The sequence below is a fragment of the Scophthalmus maximus genome, chromosome 9 (genome assembly GCF_022379125.1).
Source record: "Scophthalmus maximus strain ysfricsl-2021 chromosome 9, ASM2237912v1, whole genome shotgun sequence".
Classification (NCBI taxonomy): domain Eukaryota; kingdom Metazoa; phylum Chordata; class Actinopteri; order Pleuronectiformes; family Scophthalmidae; genus Scophthalmus; species Scophthalmus maximus.
The window spans coordinates 19,823,975-19,848,035 of NC_061523.1; the positions used below are offsets into that span (position 1 = coordinate 19,823,975).

The 24,061-nt window shown below is 39.7% G+C and overlaps 1 protein-coding gene across 8 annotated transcripts in view; it reads right to left on the reverse strand.

The window, feature by feature from the left end:
• lingo2 (leucine rich repeat and Ig domain containing 2) overlaps positions 1 to 24,061 on the reverse strand; it is a 178,636-nt gene that overhangs the window by 125,903 nt on the left and 28,672 nt on the right. For 6 of the 8 annotated variants that reach the window (XM_035650497.2, XM_035650501.2, XM_035650499.2 and 3 more), the window contains one exon: positions 17,453 to 17,525. The gene's annotated coding sequence lies outside the window, so the exon portion shown is untranslated. Of the gene's footprint in view, positions 1 to 5,860; positions 5,967 to 17,452; positions 17,526 to 24,061 lie in introns of all 8 variants that reach the window. The other 2 variants (XM_035650502.2, XM_035650500.2) reach the window with 1 other exon arrangement.

Sequence of the window (24,061 nt, forward strand, 5' to 3'; positions counted from 1 at the left end):
GTTTAATTACAGTACAATCATATCTATTTCACCTGCAACTCTCTCCAGTGTTACACTGGCAAAACTGCCCTAAAGTTTCAAAAAAGTGGGAAAGAGGGCTGAATCTTGGTTTCAATAGAGCTTTCCATAGGTGCCAGTCGCTGGTCAAACAGCCAGCTACCAAAACGGTATAATTCCAGCTACTTAAATTGACATAATTTTGAAAAACATGATTTGCCATTGTGTGTACATTTACGATAACAATGTGAGTGTGTGATGATAGAGAATTGTGCTCATCTGTCTGTATCAGTCCCACCCCCACGCGCTCTACTGTACATGAATGTGCACGTTCACGCTCAGTTGAGAAATATGAATTGTTTATCTTTGTTGCATAACAGAGCCTTCATGTATCTGGTAAAACGATACATTAACCGTCATCGTAGCATGTTTCAATAAACCCAACGGTGAAGGTGAAAAAATACATGATTAGTCATTAATTAACAGTTCTAATCAGTCAGGAATAGGGATCGTTTGAAATAATAATAGGTTTTACAAACTGTCTGGGCTTTAAAGCCGATTCTGTAAATACCTATTACATTGGCTGTTAAAATCTCAACCCTCCTCCACAGTAACACACCACATTTTCCCAATCGGGTAAACACACTGAAGAATTAAGATCAGTTGTCACATTTGGGCTTTTAGGACCAGAATCTTTCTCCTGGGGGGCATACCCCCGAACCCCAATAGCTGGCTACGTCTCCCCTCTGGCTGACTGCTCCATGTGCTTGTGGGAAGCCCCGAAGGTGCATGTGAATTTTTCCACTCCTCCGTCACAAGCGCCAGTGATGCAAGGCAGCCTACCTGCTGCTGGTCAGTCACAGCTGTACAACTCACTTTAGTTCCCACATCTGCAAACGGCAAAAACAACACGAATAGAATCACAGAGCAAAAATGAAGTAAAAAAAATGACAAGGCACAAACTGTACTGTGAGACTGAAAATATTTGTATAAGGACACAGGCAAGTGTCCTCATAAGACAGGATAAGTATAAGTCGTATGTGGTTGCTGATGTTAATCCGAAACCCAACTTGTTAAAGTCAGCATGGGTAGCTACAGTTGTTGTGATTAATTCATGTGAGACTATCGATTAATCAATATATTGATCAATGTTATTCATTGGAAAAATGTAATACTGCTTTAAATGGTTTTGATGTTTGTCAAATGCAGGGGAGAACTTACTGTACTCTCCAATACAGTGAAACAACACAACACACAATTTCTTTGCACGATGAGCTTCGATCCATGCTTCTAAAACGTGCACGTAAACATTATATCACACAGTGGCTCCAGCTTTGAATAAACTGTACGTCAATATTTGCAGTGTTAGATGTATAGATCTGATGTACAGTATACCAGCATTATAAAAAGGTGTTGGCACAACAGCGGACTGCTTCCAGGCAGTTGATGCAACGCAATCACTATTGGGTTTCCGCTGGAAATAAAAGGCAGGAAGCATGTTTACAGTCTGCATCTAAACGGCTAAGTTCTTGTTGTCTCTGAATTTTGCGTAGCACAACAGGTACAGTACATCAGCTTCATCCAGCGCTCCATTGCCCCTCACATTAAGGGTGCGTTTGGCGATGTGATTCACATCGAGACAACTACCTTTGTAGTCACTGCAGGTTAAACTTGATAAACACAGCACTTAAATACACATTAAAAGAATAATATCACTTAAGCAATGTCCCAAAACATTATAACTGACCATTGTGAAAAGCAATCTACTCAGAGATTTTTCTTTCCCCCCCTTTTGTACCTGAAGCACTTTCTATCAACTCAGAGCTAGTCTTGTGAAAATTTAATTTCATGGGTGACAATGACGCAGATGGGATACTGGTTTCCGGACAATTAGGATTATGTTATTTCTCAAATAAATCTGTCTCTAAGTGACACCCCCATTTGTCCCCAGGCACTTGTAATAGTTGTAATGGCTTTTCACTACAGGCAAATGCGTCTTTATGACAAAAAGTTGGATTTGCTCAAATAACAATCACCAAATTCAGCACGAGTATAGCACACAATAGTTATTCCTGATCCAAGTGCCCTGGTAAATGTCTGCTTCAATCGTGCCCTACTGTGTGACTCATGAGCAATTATACATATCTACCACTATCATTTTTTTTATAAGATCCATGCAAAGAAAAAATGACTTAGGCCTATTAATTAAAATATGGTCACGCAAAGAAATCCAGCTGCATTACACTATAAGATAAATAGTATTCTAGAGGAATAATTTTTTCTGAATTCATGAATTAAAACTTGCTTTCTCTCATAAAAAACAAGTGGGAGTTAAATATTGTAAAAGGTACAATTTGTAAGTGTGCTTTTTACGCAAACAATTTTGATGTATTTAATCTTTCATTGCTGTACCTGTACCCAATGTTTTGTAAATGGTTATACACTATATGTTGTGTTCGTTTTACATTTTATAATTGGGACGTTATTACCTGCGTTAAAAACTAAATGAAATTGCCTCCATACCATCAATTTCCCAGCATTGTTTTCCATAGTTTTAAACATCCCTCTTGATGAATTTAGTTTGACGTCTTCCATCTTAGCTTTTACTTACTGCCTGAAAAAGCCCATTTCAGATTGCATAGGTGCTGCATGGTCTTTTCAAGTAAATGAACTCAAACACTGAATAGGACACAGAATCAAAGAGCTCAAACCAGATCATCTGTCCATTATTTTTATTAATTTTTACACTGCACCATGTTAAGTGGGCTACCCTGTTTTAATAAGTAGTTCAAAAGTCACGTGTTTACTGCTGAGTAATTGTGACATTACCAAACCCGACCCGAACCTGAAAATCACAAGTATATCACTAGTCACTAGTCTCTAGTATGTGGGACTAAACTTACATATAATATTTGAGAGGTAACAAAAGAAATACAAGTAAAATAAAAAATATGAAATACTGAAAAACACACAGACTGTATGTATGATGATGTTTTTGTAAAAATGCGGTACATCTCTTGCCCCTCTGCAGACCTGGATGTCAAAGAGGACACCCCAAATCAAACAGCCCCAGCTGAAGACCTCATCTCATAGATAAAAAGTGATTTAACGTTAGCAGACATTTCAGACATTATCTGCATCCTCTTGTGAATTGATTTCTCTCCCTGTCCCCCTGCACAGGTATTTCTTTGCTACAGTAAACTCTCAGTCCACTCCGCTTGTTACCATCGACGGCTGATGCCGGTGTGACTCAAAGTTGTACATTTGTCAACAAGATACAGAATGAATCCATTGGCTCACGTGCAGTAAATACTTTTACAGTAATGTCACTTATAAACTGGGGGCATTATCGTTGATAGATGGCAGTTATTCAATTTTCTTGGTCTTTGCTGAAAATCAATTGGTTTATCTCCACGAGCAATATGGATTGCTTTTGGCTGATGCGATAAGAGCAATGCTTGACTGTGGAATTGCAAGCCACAGGTTTTCACGCTCTTGCTTTCTGTAGTTCCTATAATATCACACATCTCAGAGCTCATTTTTATTGTCAAACCAAAAAAACGGTGAAACAAATGTGATATGTCTGGATATCTTACAAAAAAATAGCAGTTGTGCTGGATTTCAAAACTTGTGATGCAAACCACATTATGCAAGTTACTGATTGAACAGGCAGAAACAAACCGTCAGTTAAGCGGCCATTTGTTTTAGAAGATGTTTACATATACAGTGTAGAACGGGACAGTATTTGTTGTCTGTTCATATTGACACCCATTTAAAATAGGGTTTACTTTACAAAGTAATGGTTTAGATTAGTGTGATTTATTGTTGGCTCTAAGTCTATAAATCTTTTTGCCATTACATTAAAAAAGAGGTCATTGATTAAATCGCTGAATTAATATTAAAGTCTGACTGTATTTAACGTGCATGTGGTCCCCTGTAATTGCTACATTGCAACATTTTCTTTTCCTTTCTTAAACATTGCCCTTTTTCACAAAAAAAGTTGCTTGTTAACACATTCTGAAAAGCTCTTATGCCAAAGGATACTGGGGCAAGACAAACCATTCAACACCAACAGATAATACTATGAAATGTGAAAGACTAAAATGCAAAGTATTCAAGCAGAGTAGCTCGCAGTGGGGAGAAGTGGCCAGCTACGGGGGCCATCGGTCTCCAGAGAAACATTTTGGCTAAAAAAGCAGACATTTTGTGGCCTCTGGCACACTGTTCTTAATAATGGCAAATTTTAATAAGTTTGTTAATTAGTATGAAGTCTGTAAATAGCTGTTGATATCTAAAGCCACCTTTACCCGGACGATCGGAACATTCATACAAATAAAAACAAATTACTCAAAATATAACGGTTCAGCAGATCAATGCAAAGACAGGAAGTGTGGACTGCATTTCTGAAAAGGCTTCTTTCCAGGTGACATGAATCTTCATCAAAACACTTGGCTTTCACTTTTGTAAGATTTAAAAATCCAATGAGATCATTTCATAACCCCACCAGGTCACAGGAAGAGCCGATGTCCTACATTGACACACAAAAGGCCTGTGATGCCTCCCAGCAACTGAATCCTACGAAAAGCTTGTCACATTTCGCAGGTTGTGTTTACTGCTCATGCTGCAACACACCTCCCAAATTGGCGATTGCCACTTGGAGGACGTCAACAACCCCCAGCATATGTTACTTGCAGTTACCACTTGAAAGTTGACACAGGCGGTTATTGTAGCTGGCAGTTCACATTTACAGAACATCAGATAACGCAGCAGGCTACTCGCCAGTAACACTTGATGGTGCATACGCACAGGTGTCAGGCAACGGATAAATGGACACCGGAGGTAGGCGGATCCCCCTGAAGTGTGACCATTAATCTTCTGAGAATATAAATATAACTTTGTACATTCTACAATTAGTCTCATAGAGATGAAAATGAAACTCTAGGACAAAATCAAATGTTTAACTTAATCAGTAATGATGGCAAAAATAATCATAAAAAATAAAGACAGTTTACTGTCAATTATTTAAGCATTATTTGACGCAGAGCCAGAAAATCAACCATATGTGTGAATATGAGTCCCTTGTGTAATGTATTTTGTAGTGGTGCTGAATATTTTTTACATTTGCGCCCGTTTGGTGGGATGCGAGATGAAACGGTTTCCTAATTGTTGTGCGGGTCAGAAACATCAGGCTGGAGAGGAAGAGCACAGCGGACCAGCTAATCAACAGAGTCGGAGAAGAGAGGGGAGATGGAGACATGCAGGACCTGAATCAGGGTCTGTGGTAAGAGACAGGAGCTGGTGAAGGTGGGTGCATAATTAAGAAAGAAGGAATTTGGATTAATCTTAAACAAACAAAAAACCACACATCCGCTCATCATGTGTATCCTCACTTCTAATGTGAGCAGATGAGCAAAAATGATGTAGAAACAAACAAACAGGTCACTTGGATAAAGTCCAGCCTTTCCCAGGTTTCCACCCAAGTGCAGCTGGGCGTCTTTTGAATGTGTGCAGTTCAGCGGACAGTGCTGAGCTGCAACGTCAGGTCATAGTAAAAAGCATTCAAATCTTGAGCTCATATGTGTGAAGACTTTCACACTCAACGTTTTATTTTGGTCTGTTTGGTGCATCAGTGCCATTGCTTTCCTCTTCGTTGACCTACACCCACACAGATACACCATGCTCACACAGTAACTTCAATCTGCCTCTCACTTTCTCCCTCCTCCATCTGTTTTGCTCAGACTTGCGCAGTCTTGCCCCGCCAAGGCACTGCAGCAGGAAGTGGTGTAGGCCTCCTCAACGAGAACCTGACACTTTGAGGATCAATAGGGGATTGAATCCACTCTGCACCAAAAAGTCAAGGTACCTCTTAAATCGATGACTGCCACCTGCTAACTTCACACGGATCCTGTCGTTTTCCTTTTTGTTTTGTTTTTCTCCTGACGTTTTTCTGCCCTTTCACAAAAATCCTTCTGTCAAGAAGAAAGAGACATTAGTATCATTGTGTATACGACCTAAATACTTCCTTTAGTCTGCAAAACTAAAACTTAAATTTTATGGCTTTAAATATCCTGAGTCCACAGTTCAACAGACGGAACATTTAAAGTTTCCTTACTTCTGTTATTTATGAATCAATGCAATATCTTTAATCTGTAATATCTATAATCCCATGTTCCCTTTCCTGCTGTGGGTTCTGGGAGTACTGTATGTGTACATATGCATTGCATTGTCTCAATCTACAGTACTTACCAACTGATACATCTAAATCCTTACATGGGGAAAAAACAACAACATATTTCTTTTGCCTTAATCATGTCTCACCTCTTCCTGTTTCGTCTTGAAAACACAAATATCTTCAGTCTACATGGTTTATGCTGACTAGCAGTTCCACATGTTTAGCCAGGGATTTGGCTGTGAGGAGCGTTAATCCCCTCAGCTTGACCTTTTTTTCCCCATCTTCTCAGGCATACTATGTGTGTTATCCAACTGCTGAATGATACATGGGGCTAAATCCATCTAGATGAGGACCCTAATTTATTTCCTGATGTGTCAGTGCTCTACTCTTAAGGCTATCGGTTTCCATTTTGGCAGCGCTGCTTTGCAAAGTGGAATGTATTGACTGAGACCAGGGACGACTCTAAGCGTTAGCTACCTTTGAATCTATCAGACCCTTTTTCTTGGGAAAGGTAGCAATGTGTGTAAGGCATTATATGCAGCATTACAATGTGTCCTGTTGTCTTGTACATTTAAATTGAATTTAATATTTGTGATTTTAAAAAAAAAATGTTATTTTTTGAAATAGTTGAACTGTAAGGTGCAAGTTACATTATATTTGTGTCTAAAAGATTTTGTCCTGTAGTTATAACGTTCCTTCGACATCTGTGAAAAGCAGCACACACAGAGATGGTAGCTTTAAGCCGGGGGGTTACCTTCCTGTTTTAACGGTTGGTGCCATCAAATATGTTGTGTCATTCAGGAAATCCTGATGTGCTCCAGGTGAGTAAAAACATCCTGCATCATTTTAAGAATGAACTGCGTACTAAACTTCAGGCTTCGCTGATCAGTAAGGAGTGCACTGCTCTGTAATGAATGTCAGAGGTGAAAGTAGGAAACAATCAGACACACTGACACTTGTTCCAGTATCCTAGCTTGTGACTTTTTGGTACCGATTGGCCTTTTGCCATGCGAAGCATCAGACCTTTACACAAATCATTAGCCAGGGCAATGTGAGGCGCTACGATGGAATCCATAATCTCTGTTCCTCTATCTGGCTGCTCAATTTAATGACCAGGCAGGTGTTAATGATGATGGAGACCAAGACTGGCTCTGGCCAAAGAGCCATGAGCTGAGAGTAATGGGGTGAAAAGCTAGCTGTGGGACAAAGGTAAATTATGGCCCTCACAATCAATAGTAAGCATGACTGAAAGCCAATTGGGGCTTTGCTCCAGTTCTCATGATATTAGTGAGGAAACCATTGATTTTCTCTATTTGTTTTCAGTTATTGACTTAATTGAACATGGAATACCAAAATAATTTGATAGTAGTAACAGCTAAAACACAACAGCAGGCAGGTACCTTGATGGCAGCATATAGCACTCAAAATGATTTATCTCTAATTAGAATTTATGAAATCTAATCAAACCAGAAGTAGAACTAACCAAACATGGTACCAGCAACATTAGGTGTATATGAATCATGAACTCAATATGATTTTTAAGGCTACAATATGCAAGTTCTGGAAACGAAGCATGAGACCCAACAGCAAACCACTCTGTCGCTCCCACCGCTCCCTGCTCCATTATACTCTGTCCAGACCTTCTCTGGTAACTGCTTTTGATGCTGTCGCTAATAGCTCAAAATGTTTTGCAATTGAAGCCCAAAAAAATTCGAACTTCACAAAAAGAATCCTTCCTAATGTATGCTCTCCATTTCTACCCGTAGATTATGGAGACGGCATCCCACACATGACAGTATTTGATGTTGTCAGAACAATTTGGCATGCTACTCATTTGTCATCTCAGCATGGTATCTGGCTCTGCCATTAGGTCCTTCAACTCATTATTAACTCAGCTACGAAGCACAATCCATCATGGTCCGGCTCTTTCATGGAGTGTTTTTCAGCTAAACTGCCCATATTACTTATGACAAATGTAACTGCTGCATTGAGAGTCTCTAGCTGAACTTGACGTTATTACGTATTCTACTTTTACATGTAAGAGTTTGTATGACCTGTGAAAAATGATGTCAAGGAAAACTTAGGCAACCTGGTCAAGTGTAGTGATTGATGCCAATTTAAAATTTCGATCTATCAACCGTCACAGAACAGACCTACAATCAATTAGAGGAACAAACAAAAAAACAGCAAACAGCAGTTTTTCCCATTGTGTTACTGCCTTGGAAGAGGATTCAACAGACCTCTCCACATCAGAAGCAGCCATCTTGGTTGTCAATGAAAAGGCTTAGGCAGTGCTCCCATTGTGCAATACTCTGTCAGTCATGGGATCAAACTCACCCTATTCTAGATCAATTTTCGGATGGACCTGGTTTTCAGGTTTCCAGACCAACGTTAATATTTAAGATATGCAGTAGTTACATTGATTCAGAGAACTTGGAAAAGGCAGAAGTTCAGGTGTGAATCATAGAAGAATGATGCCTGTGTGCCCCCAGATACATTTATGGGACATATATCTTTTTTTCACACCCAATAATTGCCACTGTAGCTCTTTTCACAGAATCTTCTTCTTTTTTTGTATTTATCAGATGTACTGCCCTCAGTAGACTGCACTTGTCTCTCGATCTCTGCCAGTCTGTCATTCCCTAAGGTGCACATACAAATCATGTCTCCACCACTTGCTCAAAGTCATCCACTATGGTTTCAGTACATTTTTTGAGAACAGCACAGTATGTTCTACCCTAACCCTTTTGATAAATTAGTTATTTATATCCTTGAGATTTTAGCTATGGGTGATATGGCGATACCTGTGCCTGAGCCATAATCAGACAAATATAGAATGTTCATTGATTAAAGGACTCAAAAAAATGGGTTTTATGCTACATAAACGTTTAGGATTAGCAATAGCATTCAGGAGGATTGCAAAAAACATGCAATTCTAATTATTATTTTAATATGCATTTTTGTTTACATCACCAACAAATTAATTTCCAAACAATGGCAGGAAAACATTGACCACAGTGGAGGTGAGTGCAAGATTTTTTGTTTACCTTAAAATCAGCACTGCAGTACACAGATTTCATATACTTTTTTAATAGCTTGAATAAATATAGCCTGTTGTAATATGGTTGCTTCATTTCCACTTTTTGCACTGAATGGAGCCATAGGGGTCTTTGTAATCAGCAAGAATATTCCCCGGTGGACCAGTAAAGGAACAACAAAACCCAGGATAATGATAACATTTCTACTAGCTCTTCCAGCGCACTGGCTTGATGTTAAGAATCTCAGGATAGCCCTCACAGGAGCTGATAAAAGCATTTCTATCTCACCTCAAAGGAACATGTCCGTGTAAATCTCTCCAGTACAAAGTTAAAGGAAAAAACAAATGTTAAGTTCTATAGCCTCCATTCACTGACAGAGACACGTACTCTGTCAGACAAGAACAACTTTCAGGGGGACCTCTATGGTAATTCACACTAACATGGGCACTCGAATGGCTGGGAGGCTGTTACTGCTGACACCATCACCAAATAAGGCCCCAAATGTGTCTTTGCAATTAGTTGCTGTCCATGTAGCATACCCGTTAATGTGCATAGTTCACCCGTCTCCCCCCACCTTTCCAAATTCTGAGGAGGTAAACATCAACAAATCCACAATGTGTCAAGGGGTTAGCTCATTAACTCAACTCTAAATGACAGAAGACATAAATGCAGAGATCAGAGAGCTACATTTTGAAGCTTAACAAATGTCAGTTTGGATAGTGTGCAGTGTGCACAGATAGGCATGGATAAAATGTTTTCTGTAGAAAATAGTTCTTTATAAATTGACACATTGCTTCATGCATGGTCTTTTAATTATAAATTAAAAATTGTGAATGATTTTTCAGAATATTTTCTGGAACTTTTTGCCTGTTGTTTGAATTGGATTTGTGAAAAACGAGTTCTTGCTTCTCTACTCCATTGTGTTTTAATGCCTTGATCGGTTTGCCCCTGTTATGCTATAGTTTTACAAAAGATTACAGCAGTTGTGTTGCTGCTATATTGTGGAAAGTTGAAAAACCCCACCTATGCAAACATTTTAAATGTTTGATAGTTTATTCTATATGGACTTTCAGATAGTGGCCTGACTATATAACGCAAAGCCCATTGTGGTTGAGGCTCCACACCTTGCAGGCCATTAATTTCTCTTTGTCTGAAAGAAGAAAGTGGGATGCAATTTCTGCAGGTAATTGCTGATGTTAATCACAGTCATATTTGAGAGAGGGAAGTACCTCTGCCTTTCTTCTAAGCAAGCAAGGCCAGCGGTCAGCTGCCCCCTAACCACGAAGAGCTTCACTGACTAATTACCTCAGTTCAGCTGCCTACACTCTTCAGAGTATTCTTCAGGCTTCTCTATTGGAGCAGTTCCTTTCTAGTCTCTCCTGTAACCATTGTCAGTGCTTATCCAGCTGGAATATGACCATAATGCTTCTTTGAGATCGTGTTTCTGCCAGATTGTACAGTATGTGCATCCTCATGAATGCGGCCGTCTTAAATTCGGTCCAGTAGGAGTTACCAACCAGGTGGCAGTATTTGTTCCATCCTTGTTTGAGTTATCCTAACATTTGTGCTTCTTTAAAATTACTACAGCGGAATAAGGAAACAACTAGAAAGAAGAAGAAAAAAAAACTCCAATAAATTTAACAGGATATAAATACAGACATTTTTACACACCATTGCCTGCTGGCCCAGTCTGTTGTGATTAGTCAACCGATTTCAAAACGTGTAGGAAATGTCACGCCCCTTCACCAGAAAAGTGAAGATTCTCAGATTGCAGGCAGGGTTACCCCAAAAAGGATCCAACTGTGACATCGCAGTGGGAGAGAAATCTGAACTAGTCGTTCAGAGCCAGGCTGTAGGGTTTCGCTGAACATTAACTGAAGCTCATCACCTTTATCTGGTACCATGGTTTGCTGCCATGCATTGCATTGCATGCATGATATGTGGTTTAAATAATTGCATCAATACAGGAATACAGGTGTTTTGATCACTGCGCTCACTGGGTCCAAAATATAACCAGTTTTTTAGTTTTTCTGGTAGAGGAGGGAGAAGAACACAAAGCATAAATAACACTCTGTCCAAAAATCATTCATCCCAGTACTATGTGACAGAAGGACCACAGGTTCACTTTTAGGCCAGCCTGTAGGCTGTGTCCCAACACCCCGAAAGCAATCTATACAGCATCCACTCCCTCCAGGCACTTGGGAAGCTCACTTAAAGACATCAATACTCTGGGAATGAGACACAGAGCAATGGCTTCAGAGGCTGAGAAGTTAGACGGCTGACTGAGGTGCCCTTACATCTTATTTAAGATGTTGCAGTTCAATGAAATATAGTTGATTGAGTGAACTGCTCTCTCTCTTGTTAAAACATCAAACTGCACAGTTTGATGTACCGGACGTACTGCCAAAAAGGCATCAAATGGACACAAGGCAGGTGGATGATCTGTTCTTGCTTAATGAGGTGGATGTTTAGTTTGCAATTAGCAACAATCTAAAAAATTATTTTAAAAAATTCCGAACTTTGAGTTAATCCCCAGTTGAGCCAATTGTGAGAGAGAACACAACAAAGATGAATCCTTACAAGAATAGGGATAGGGCTGTCAAACAAATATCCACCAATGGGTCCCTGCTGTGACCCCCCCCCCCCCTCCTTATTGTCTTGGAAATATAAACAACAAATGTACTGGGAATACAAATCAACTGGTATTAGACAGACAGAGAAGGGACTTGGAGATAGCTGGATGAGTCAGTGATAAAGGTATCACGTTAAAGGTATGCGTTATTTGTTATCTACACACTCACTTCTAACCCAACTGCTACACTCTGTCATTGACACAGCGAAGCACTGCGGAAGCAGTTCCAGGCGGTATGAGCAACTCTAACATCTGAGAAAAAAAACAGAACACATCAGCAAGTATGAGGCGTAAAAAAATTCTACAGCGACGGATCGATGAGATCGATTATCACTTCCCTTTCATGTTCAACTGAGAGCAACTGTCAGTGGATCCACCTTGCTCTCAACAAACATTTTACATTTTCACGTGACAAATCCATTCTGGCAACCACTGTTACAGATAATTCTTAAAACTGATAATCAGAAAACCCAAATTGGAGTTAGAATATTCACTTTCACTGCTCTATGTAAAGGACTATTAACCACATTCTAAAGGTGAGGATGTTGAATAGGCTATTTCTGAGTTTAAGGTCTTTTGACATCTTCATTTTCTGGCCTTTGGCTCCTCTCTCTCGCTCTCTCTCTCTCTCTCTTTATTTCTCACTCACCTGCTGTCTCCATCTTTCCTAACTGAAAAGATTCTGCATGTCTGCTGCTTATAGCCAGATGACAATGCAAAGTCAAACCATGTTCAGCTTTCCTGTTGGTGTAATGAGGGATGTGAAACAATAAGTGGTTCAGGCTGAGAAATGGTTTCACATTGTCTGAACACTGTAATCATATGCCCCTGAATTAATCAAAGCCTTTTACAATGCCAGCTTGTTTTTTGTTTTTGACACAATGCGTAGATTCAGGAGTCCGTGCAACATGAAAGACTTTTAGTGAATACGGAGAAATGGTCCAAACGTGGCTTCATGTCCTAACGAAAGACGACAACTGTGCTAGTTTTAATCTCTGTAAAATGATAATTTCAGGTAAAGGTGGCAAACCCACCGCTTTGCCTAAACATAGGTCTACGTATATCTCAAATACAGACATAGACGGTGTGATTTATTCTAGACATCGCCTTTTAGTCTAGAGACATAAAATATATAGATTACATACAGCCCACAAATATGTTCAAAAGCTTGTACGGTGTGCTTTTGAGCTAAACTTTAAAAAAAAAGGCAAAGCCCCTCACTTTCTGACGGGGATAGTTGAAGAAGTTTATGTGGCATATATTGCAAAGAAAGGAACACCTTATATTGTATGTACTAATCTCGGTGTGCAGGAACAGATACACTAATGGACTTTTTTTTTTTAATTCATGTATTATTTGATGCACAATTTAACTTGCTCCTCACAAATATTGGTGTTCGCAATTCATTTAGATAACTTAATCACACAGCATGCAATTAATTATATAAATTTTTTGATCTTCCAGCCCTGGAATGAACACGATCTTATCAGTTCCCATTCCTAGATGAAACACACCTTTTTTTTTTTTAATACTCTGTCACCTCCTCACCCCGTGGCTTGATCCTACTGACTATCAACTTATAAGAAGAGCCTCTGATGTGGCAACTTATTCGCTACAGCTGCTGCCGGGCCTCTGGTGCGACCAAGGTTGGAAAGTGATGATGATGTGTTGAGACAGTGACAGAGAGAGAGAGAGAGAGAGAGAGAGAGAGACTGTAATGCAACACAGGTTTGCAGGAGCAGGTCTGCAGGAAGTGGTGTCAAACTTAATGGTTTCCAAAGTGGCTACCAAGATGTATTAAAAAATGTTAAAGGTAACAACTAACCTTTTTAAAATAGTATATCTAGTTGTGCTCGTGGGAATGTGCATATTGCAAAATGTAGCAAAACTTATTGCCAACTTTGAACTTTTGAAAAAAACATAACTATGAAGGTTGCCAAGTCTTTTTTTCTTATATTGTCTCCACTGCAGTGCAGATATGTTATAGTCACTTTGATAAAAATAAAAAAATCAGTTGCCCTCTATAGGATTACAACACCGGAGAGGCCTGTCTGTGTCTTACTGCTGCCTGTTTGCTTGTGCCCAGGGCATCATTAAACCTACCTCAAAGGAATATGTAAGATCTTGGTCTTCATTGTGCACGCAAAGGCATATGAGCCAATCCAGAGACAGAAAAACAAATTGCGTCACGCACCACGGAACAACGGGGACACTTAAGTATAATACTGGGGGAAATGTAAAACAAGTACTTCTCGGACATGGACAGGGCACGTGCCGTATGAGGTCTTTGATCATTTTGGAACGTGAATCACACACCACCCATTTAGAAACTATTGTCAGTATTGGTTTCTTCACCGGCTCTTAAAAAACATACTTGAACTTCAACCTAATCAGCTAACCCATTTTTTTCCACCCGAATCTTGATGAGGGAAAAGTAGACAACTTATGTAGTAAATTCAAAACATAACACTTCAGTCAGTCGTGATTAACTTTGAGAGGATAATTGTGAATATTAATGTCATAGCTCCTTCTCTTTGCTTTCACATTATATATTGGGATTGGTCCTTTTTTGTCAGAAAAAAAAAATCGTCTTACCTCAGTTGTAAGGAATCTGCATATTAATGACTGCATCAAAGTTGTGGGCAGGCAATGAGTGGGTCTCATCTGTTATCTTGTCTACATCCTTAATGAAGAGTATCAGCTGCGGTTCTGCAGCATAGCAATTCCCTTCAAAGTTAAATGACAGCACAAAATGTTCTATCGCAGAGTGTGATATGATTCCTCTTATGAATGGAACAAATTAACCATGAAATGACTTGATGATAACTTGCGTATGGTGATGGTAAAGTTTGACTTGGCGAAACTGGGACTGAGGTGTTGCTGATAATGGTGTTTGTGCTGGGAATACAATGACTCAAAGACAGGAAGCAAAGGCAAATTAGAAAAAAAATATGTGTACATATTGATGGAAGATAGAGAAGGTGATGGCTGGGAATAAAAATAATTAGTTGAATGGCCAGAGGGAGCATGAAAGTCTCCGTGAGACTTTCGTCAATTAGACGAAACATATTTTCTTTCACTGAGACGTCTTTTTATGACCAAGTCATGGAACAGAGATGGTTATTCATGGCCAGATGTCCAAATTCCAACATGAACCAGCAATTTAGTTCCTGAAAACAAGCTGCTACATGCTAAATGCAGTGAGATTGATATTGAACTAAACAGTTAAAGTTTATGAGCTTAAGTAAGCCAAGGTTGTCTAAAAGATGAGCTGCAGAGTAGGGTGTTGCTTTACATTCACGTTGACAGAGATTAATTTGATCTAATGTTAACGTCTCAGCTTAAACATTGTTTTTAAATGCACACTGCGGCCTACAATCCAAACGGAATAGCACTGGAACCTTTTCCAAAATGTCACATTTTGTGCTTCTTCAATGTGGGGATCGGAGTTCTTCAATAGGTGGTGTAAAGTTCATTCATCAATTTAAAGCCTTTCTTTACTCTGGCTGCAAGAGAATTCAAACGGAAATATGCGACGAAAGATCAAAGGCACTACCTCTAATGGCATAAAAAGCACTGAAAATGACCAAACCAATGCCAAGGAGGTATGTTGCGCTCCCCCCCCCCCCCCCCCCCCCCCTCCAATGTAGTCAGCATAGGTTTTTCAACCTAGTTGAGAGCTAAAGAAACCTCTGGAGATATGAGCTTCTTGGCAGCTTTAAAAGATGTAGCCTCAGCTTTAAATAATCTCTTAATAGAATCCTTGCACGTTGGCGTTCTGTCCGCCGTATCCACTGTTGCGTCAACATTTTGGCAATTAACTTGAACACATGAAGTGAAATTACACTGCTGTCAGTATCTGTGAAAACTAACCCGAGGTCTCCACCCAAAATAAATCAAAAGCCCCTGGTTGTTAATTCATTATGTTATCAAGTGACACTTAATTGATCTAGAGGAATGGTTTGATCTTGTACGGCAAAAGTACATTTATTTAACATTAATTAGATCTCTGACTTAATAAATTTAACATGCCAGGCCCAGAAAATCCCTACAGATGCTGTCAGGGAATGTACAATTACTTGAAATGCATCATCTTTGCATTTATGGAACATTTACTGATAAACATCTCCCTCATCAAGCTTTGGAGAAACATTGTGGACGGTTCACTGTTAAGATTTTAAGATGTCTTGTGGGATGCATGATCTCTCCCTTCTTTTGTCTTTAGTCTAGCCATGTCCGAGATAGAAGCAGCAGCACAAATAATATTTCAAATGTGATTTCCTTCGGAAAAGTGGAAGATAAATTGCTGTCTCCACCTCCATCCTGTGTTCCACACTCAGCATTTGAAGACTCGCAAGCTGTCTGAAAAGCTACAGTGGGTATAGATCATTTTTACTGTCATCACAATACCAGTAACTGCAGGCTAGTAGCAGCGACGTCTGCTTCCTTTCCGTCACTCTCCCCAGAGCTATCAGGTTTTTACAGGATCCCCATAAACCTCGAGCAGCATTTCCGCCCCGTCTTTGATTAGTTGTAGTGGCAATTAAAAGTAAAACAACCAGCTCATGTTGTTAATAAAAACAGTATCAGTGTAGTTAGCTCTTACACTGTTCAAAAAAAAGGAGAAATAAATTAATAAACAAAAGATTCTGCGATAATTGGCCATGTCATGCTTCATTGCTTCCTGTTCCAGTGTGCCATGTCCTCTGCTCTCACCTCCCCAGAACAATTGGGGACTGCTGAATGGGCACAGTAGTTGGCATGAGACTGAGACCTGCTCTTATCATGTTCAGCACAATGACAGGGTTTGCCTGCAAGAGAACTGCTTTAATGATTGTTTATTTTTGCCCCTGGGCTGCAATCATCCTGAGCAACCCTCGTGTACCCATGTTCTTTCCCACGTGGTGAAAAATGTACTGAAACGACCCCGCCGTATGCAACAGTAATGCCACGAGGTTAGGAATGCTAGTCCCAATGCAACAGACTGACTATTTAGCATATGTCCGTACAATATAGCACATCAGGGCCTTCATCTTTGCAGTCATTAATTCTTTATCACATCTTATAATGCTGCGTTGACAAAGAGATGTCAAAAGCAATCTGTTCTGACTGTCAGCAGATTCCCCAAAAATCTGTATGTGAAAAGAACAGCGAGTTCTGCTGGCCTATTTTGAAAAGCCCCCCGCAGGTTCTGCCGCTTTTAATGTACCTGCGGGTGCATTTGTACATAACTACCATCTTCGAGAGGGAAATCTCACAGCGATTGGATACCAGAAGCTCTTTCAATCATGTCACAGCTCGAACGGTGGTCACATTTTTTTCCCTCTTCCTCACAAAATATAGGAAGGTAAAAAGGAAGACAAGTCAGGTTATCAGCTTAGTTTCCATATCAATTTCGCTAAATCAAAGGCATTCTTATTTTTTTCAGAACAGCTTATCTTTTACAAAGATAGTGTTTGTTACTCCTTGACATGCGTCTATTCATAGCTCTGAGAATATCCAAAGCCAGCACATGGTAACCAGAATCTATAACAAGTCATGCATGAAGTCCTGCTGTTTATTCCCTGAGTAGCATATTTATTCATGCTAATATAACACAAAAGATTAACTTACCATATTGGAACAGTGGCAAAGAACATCCCTGCTTTATGCCAGGATAGAGGATAGGTGCCTACACAGATTCAGTCTGGAACAAAAAAAGAAGAAAAAGATTTCTGTAAGGACACACAATATGAATGTATTTTGCTATTCCAGACGACAGACGCATCAAAAAACATTTGGAATGTCAGCAGGCAGGAAGCTGGTGTCATCCACTCATTGTACTCTACGTCACATTGAATCAGATCATTAGCCGTAATGTAAATCCTGGACTTTATATAACTCCCATCGGAGCTTCCCAATATTTTCTTAAGAACCAGGCAGCATCATTAACACATAAACATAGAATAACCCAAGTTTGGAAAGCTTGATTTCAGTCAGTTTATTGATCAATTGAGAGATAATACCAGGACTCAGTAAAGCAGTAAAATAGCTTTAAAAATATATAAACATATTATTCAGTACTTCCGAACTTGCCGGGTTAAAGATTCCACAGACGCACTGTAGCTTCAATCTGCAAAAGGAGATATAAACTCCTAATACTGAGCAGCACAATGCACACCCCAAGGCTTCCAAATCATTTGCAAACCCATCAGGCAGATCATCCCCATGATTTGTGATAGGTGTAGATTTTGTACTGGATATTATTAAAAGGTAATCGCCTTCCACTGGAGCTAGGGTTGGAGGATATGAAAATGTATTTCATGAGACAATGAAGATTTGCCTATCATTTAAGACTTTATTCTAACGTTAATGAAAAAAAAACTTTGATATCTCCGGTTGAATGAGATCACTGCAGACAATGCTGGAAATTAATGGGCAGGTCTACTTTTAGGCAAAATTACATGGAGGAGGATTTGTCAAGTATTTAATTCACTGGAGTAGCTCAGGGGAAGATATGATATTCCATTTCATATATCTCGGGTGAAAAATGTCCATGGCTCCCATTGATATTTTGTACACATTCAGTCTACACGTGCACATAGACTGTCAGGCGTTGTACAACCAACACAACCAAAAAAAAAGAAAAGCATGTGTTGTAATTTGAGTTGAATTGCCTTGCCAGTTGTTCTCAGTGGGTAGACGAGCAGCAGCCCTGGGGGTCTTCTGCTGCAGTCAACCTGAAGCACTTTATACACTGGAAACATGCCTCTGTGTGGCAACATTCGAAACCCCCCTCTGTCACTTTCAATGACAAAGCAATTTGTGTTTACTCTGGAATGAATGAAAAGTGTTGTTTGGAAAAATCTAACAGTAATGCAGCTCTTGGTTTCTTGGTTTCTTTGTTTGTTTGTTTGTTTGTTTGTCGCCCAACAATTCACATTCAAATTCTTATATCTTTCTCTATAATATGCCTTTTTTATATTTGATGAGATTTTGTTTGACGGGAAGAGAAGAATAGAGGAAAAACCCTCCTTCTGCCAGTCACCGCATCTCGTCCTCCCCGACTACATTTTACCATGGAGCCATCTTAGTGATTTACATCTAGGCTGTAGTCTTTGCACTCTACGAGACTAACCACTACATCTCGCCTGCTCTAATGAAAGCACCGTGTCGAATTAGTCAGGTGAAAGACAGAGATGATGGCGCATCATTCTGGATCTACGGGTTCATTCTGTTTTGTATGTCGTTCTTTTCCTCTTTCTTTTTCGTCAAAGGGAGAAGAATAGCACTGTGCTGGGAGGGGATTTGGGAGGAGTAGGGGTGAGAGGACAAGAAGGATGAGGAGAAGGGAGGGATGAGACACCACTGAGATGAAATCTTGAGTATGCCAAGGTCAGCAGAACTCTCTCTATGAAATGAAACACTGCCAGACACACACACACACACGCGCACGCACACACACACACACACACACACACACACACACACACACACACACACACACACACACACACCATATTAGCTCTTCCCTGAGGACAACCTGCTGAGAATTGCTAAATTACCACTGGGCTCACACTCGGCTTTATGTTCCCGTACACCTACGCACGCACGCACACACACACACACACACACACACACACACACACACACACACACACACACACACACACACACACACACACACACACACACACACACACACACACACACACACACACACACACACACACACACACACACACACACACACACACACACACACACACACACACACACACACACACACACACACACACACACACACACACACACACACACACACACACACACTCTTTCTTTCGTGTCATTTCATTGTTCTCTGGTCATGTTGAGAGCTTCACGTTTTCCTCACTTTTGCACTAAGCTGGTGTCTGTCCTCTATGTGATTACCAGGATATATTGGCCTACATATGAGTGCAAGCTGTGATGCTTTCTGGACTATACTAGTTCACCTGATCGCCAATATTTTGGACCTTTTTTTTCCCACACAAGTCACGAGTCACCTTACGTGATGACGTGTTGATCTAACCCATGACATCAGCAAGTATTACTGATGGTCTACTGACTTACCATCAGTAATACCGAGTATCTCTTGCAACTTTAAACGCTTTTGACAAAATCTCCATTCAACGGAAAATCGTTGCCGAAAGAGAACAGACTAAATGAAATCAGGTCTCACAAAACAATGTACCTCTTGCACTCACCAAATGCTTGTCTGTACAGCAAGTTGAATTAATGCTAACCCCCAACATACTGCAACAATGACACCAAAGACGGTAATAATTCAGAAAAAAATCTAACTTAAGCAAATCAGAGGCTCACAATATTGCCAAAAAATGATGGCCAGCAGACATTGTGACATTAGTGTACGTTCACCGAAACCGTTTGGCAAGTTAAATTAATTCTTTCTCTGTGACAGAGTTTTGATTTAACTTTTGGGCACGCCATTTTATACTTCTGGGGTTTTTAGGCTTACACATCACATATTGTGCTATCATCTTTCGTCCCTTTAGCAAGAAAACAAATTGTGTGATATGATGCACAATCACCACCCTCATGTTACTTTTCAGAGATGCCATCTCAGCTGCTCCCCTTTATTATGTTGCAACACTTGCGTGATTCACACACTGTACACTGCAGACATCATAGCCAGAAGGGAGAACCCTTAACAGTACTCTAAAAGGTTATTTAGTGTTTCAACATAGTCCATATAGTCCCATTAAATACTCATCCTCTAGTCCCTCTTTTAAAATTTCAATGAGAGACAAAAACAATGTTCTTGTTTGGCTTTATGTTGAACTAGTTATCAGTCTTAAAACATTCATGTTTATTCATAATAAAGGACCCAGTGAAGACGGAGGAGAATAGGGGAAACATTTCAACACCACATGGGTATTTACCCACTATAAACAAAGTGCCTTTTGTAATCCCTTCAAAGGCCTCCCTTAACTACCAAAGTGCTTTTTGTGATCGTGCATTTTTCCGCCTGGATATGGATAGGGAGTTTTGCAAAACATTCCGATTTTGTCATAGCATTTCCATCAGTCTCCATCACCCCTAATCGAGAAATATTAAAAGTACTATGAAAGAAAACATAGGTTTATGAAAACATATTTCATGTCTCTTGATTGCATTCATCATTCTAATTTCTCAGGACTTCCCCGAAGGCAACCGGCGTTGAATAATTGATGGGCATGAATGCTGTTTGGCTCTGTTAGGGAGTGCCTGCAACTCTCTTAGGACACAAAAAGCACCGGCAGCTTGGAAACGCGGCGGAAGCAGGCAAGACTCGGTTAGAATTAGTATTGTGTTCCCTCATGCTAAACATGCGGCGCTGAGACAATGCAATGCAGTTTAATTACAACGCCGGAGCCTCGCGGGCAGAGACATCAAAGGTCCGGTTTGTCTCAGACACAGTTTACCAAGACAATGACATGAATCATATATATTTCAGAGAGAACTACTGAGAGTTGTGTTATGAAAATGTAAAAATAAATCTCCGCAGTATGCACCTTGAGAGATAAAACACTGTAGGAGGGGCCAACCCTAAGTGGAACCCATGTTATGTTCCTAAATAATTCAATTACTTGCAAACATAGAAAAAAACTTTTTTTTACGAAACAACAAACAAGAAAAAAAACAAAAGTGAAGGAATTCCATTACTTGTATATAATGTCTGATTTGTGAAACCAATTGTTTATTTTACATTCAAATTTAGCTACGTAGACAGAACAGTATCTTAAAAAACATCTGGCTGCTAGACGTTTTTGTCTATTAATTATCCATCAATGTTGTGACTCTTGTGTTGCAAGTTTGGCAACAACTTTTGAGTGTTGAGAAAATAAGATTCAACTGCCCCCAAACCTTTAAAAATGGTTGATTTTGTATCACTGACATTAACATTATTACAGTCTACAGTGATGGTTGGCCCCATAATTTCAAAAGGATCTTACACTGAAAAAGAATATAACTTCTGTGTACTCATGTCTTAAATGGGACGACAACCCTGATTGAGATAACAGTTGAAAGACAGTCACATTTTTGGAGCAGTCTTGCAAACAGTGTCAGATCTCCCATTGGGGCCTCGGCAGCTGACTTTTGGGAAGCTTCAAATCTCAAGAATCCGTATGTGGGCCACAGTTCGAAGTCTTAAAACAAAACAAAAAGAACACAGGATTCATTTAAGTTTTTTAAACGCCACATAAGAGATGGTGCTGGAGAGATGAGGGCTCTGCTGAGAGAAAAATGGTTGCATTCAGTAAAGTACACTACCGGTCAAAGGCCGTTTTAGACGTTTTAGACCACCAAAAGATTCAGACCATTCTTTATTGAAATTTTAGCAGTTCCAGTCCTACTGAATATCTAAATGGTACAGTTGTCATGACAAAAAGGTAACAAAATTTGAAGGGTGCCCACACATATGAAAAGGGAAATTGGTTGGGAGTGGAATAACAATGGCTGACAGTGAATTATTTTGGCAGTCATGGTGGAACTGCAAATTTAAAAAGCTAAAGGGTTAATTCTGTTTCCCTTTATTACAAGTCAAAGGAAAAAAGGATAGCAAGATCGCTGCCACAATTTACAACCATCAGCTAAGAGAATGGGTGTCTGGCTTCTACTTCACCGGTTATGTACATCATTTGTTTTACTCGCTGATGTGCTACCAACTGAGGCAAGAAGCGGGGAATACTGTAATGTTTGCATTTTAAATGTATTTCTTATAGTCCACGAATTGGATGTACTGCAGAAGATGATCATTCAGCTTGCATATTAGCTAAGTTAATGTCTGGGAGGAGGTTGTGTTGAAATGACAAAACTACCATTGCAGTATTAACGGAAATCTGCAGAGCCATCGGAGCATAAAGTCTAATTGGAATCATTATACGCTGTGACAAAAGCACATCTCAAAAATGCATCACATGCATCACCTATCTCTTTTGCTTATGTTTAGTTTAGTAGATACTTTATTTATCCCGAGGGAAATTCATTTTATGGAAATTAACGGGGAGACATGGTCACTTTCAGAAAGTCTGAAAAAAGGGTCTGTTTCACTGCAGAGTCTATGTTTCTGTTTTACTTGATACCTCTGACAAAGACCTGGAACTAAGTCATCACCTGATCATTTTTTTTATAAATGTATCTGGAAAACCACAGTACTGTGTCTCTTACAGTTTGCGCCGGAATGTTCTGAAATGTACTGATGTAAGATCCCTCATGTAAAGAGTAATTCAGCATTGTTGTACACGATTGTGAACGTAACAGGAAAAAAAAACCCCACCCCACCCGATTCCCTGACCTCATATAAGTATTCTGTTCTGTACCAAATAGTATTCTAACTGTGGCGTAAATCTGTGAGCTGGAAAAATGAGGTGCTCAGGAGATGAATTGTGTCTGAAGCAGGGGCATTTTTTGCTTGGTGCATCAAGGATAAAGGTGATGAGTCATACCGACGTTAATAAAGTTAACAGATGTAATGCCGCCGCAAACCTGAGAAAGTCCTTGAAAGAAGAGCATGTATACTGATAAGGGGTGCTGAAATTTCTGTACAACTTTGAAGAGAAAGGATTTCATATCCCCCCCCCGAAAAAAAAGGCCAATATTTGTTCTCGTTTCAGAAGGTGGGGGTCGTCTTATACTTTATCCTCAATGAGAAAATGTCTTGCTTCTGTTCACTGTATTTCTCATGGAGGTTTTTTGTTTTTGCCCTGTTACACTCCAGATAGCTTTTGGGTGGGACAATTGCTCTGTATTTTTATTTCACATAAATTATGATGAACATGTTTCTGACTAAAATTATACCTTTGTGTCTGATCGTTGTTGATGCAAATGAGGGGACATGAGGGCAAACAAATAATAAACAACCACACGTTTCGGCCAGCGCCTTCGCATTACATTTATTTAGATAAGTTGAACAAAATTACAGAGTTTTATAATGATTTTCAGCAGCTCTCGTCTATTTCGTTGGACACGAGTGGCGACGCTGTGGAGAACCAATTGTATATAACTGGGTAGTGTGTTTGAGAGATCACTCACTAAGAGATCACCCCTTGAGTATGTAGGCTCTTATCTTTGGGGTTGCAAAACACAATTTGGCACAGACGTTGAAGTAGCCACTGATGTGATGTAGTACATAAAGTAATAAACTATGTGAGCTCTTCTGTGTGAAAATATTACTTCATGGCAGCACACGAAATAACATCT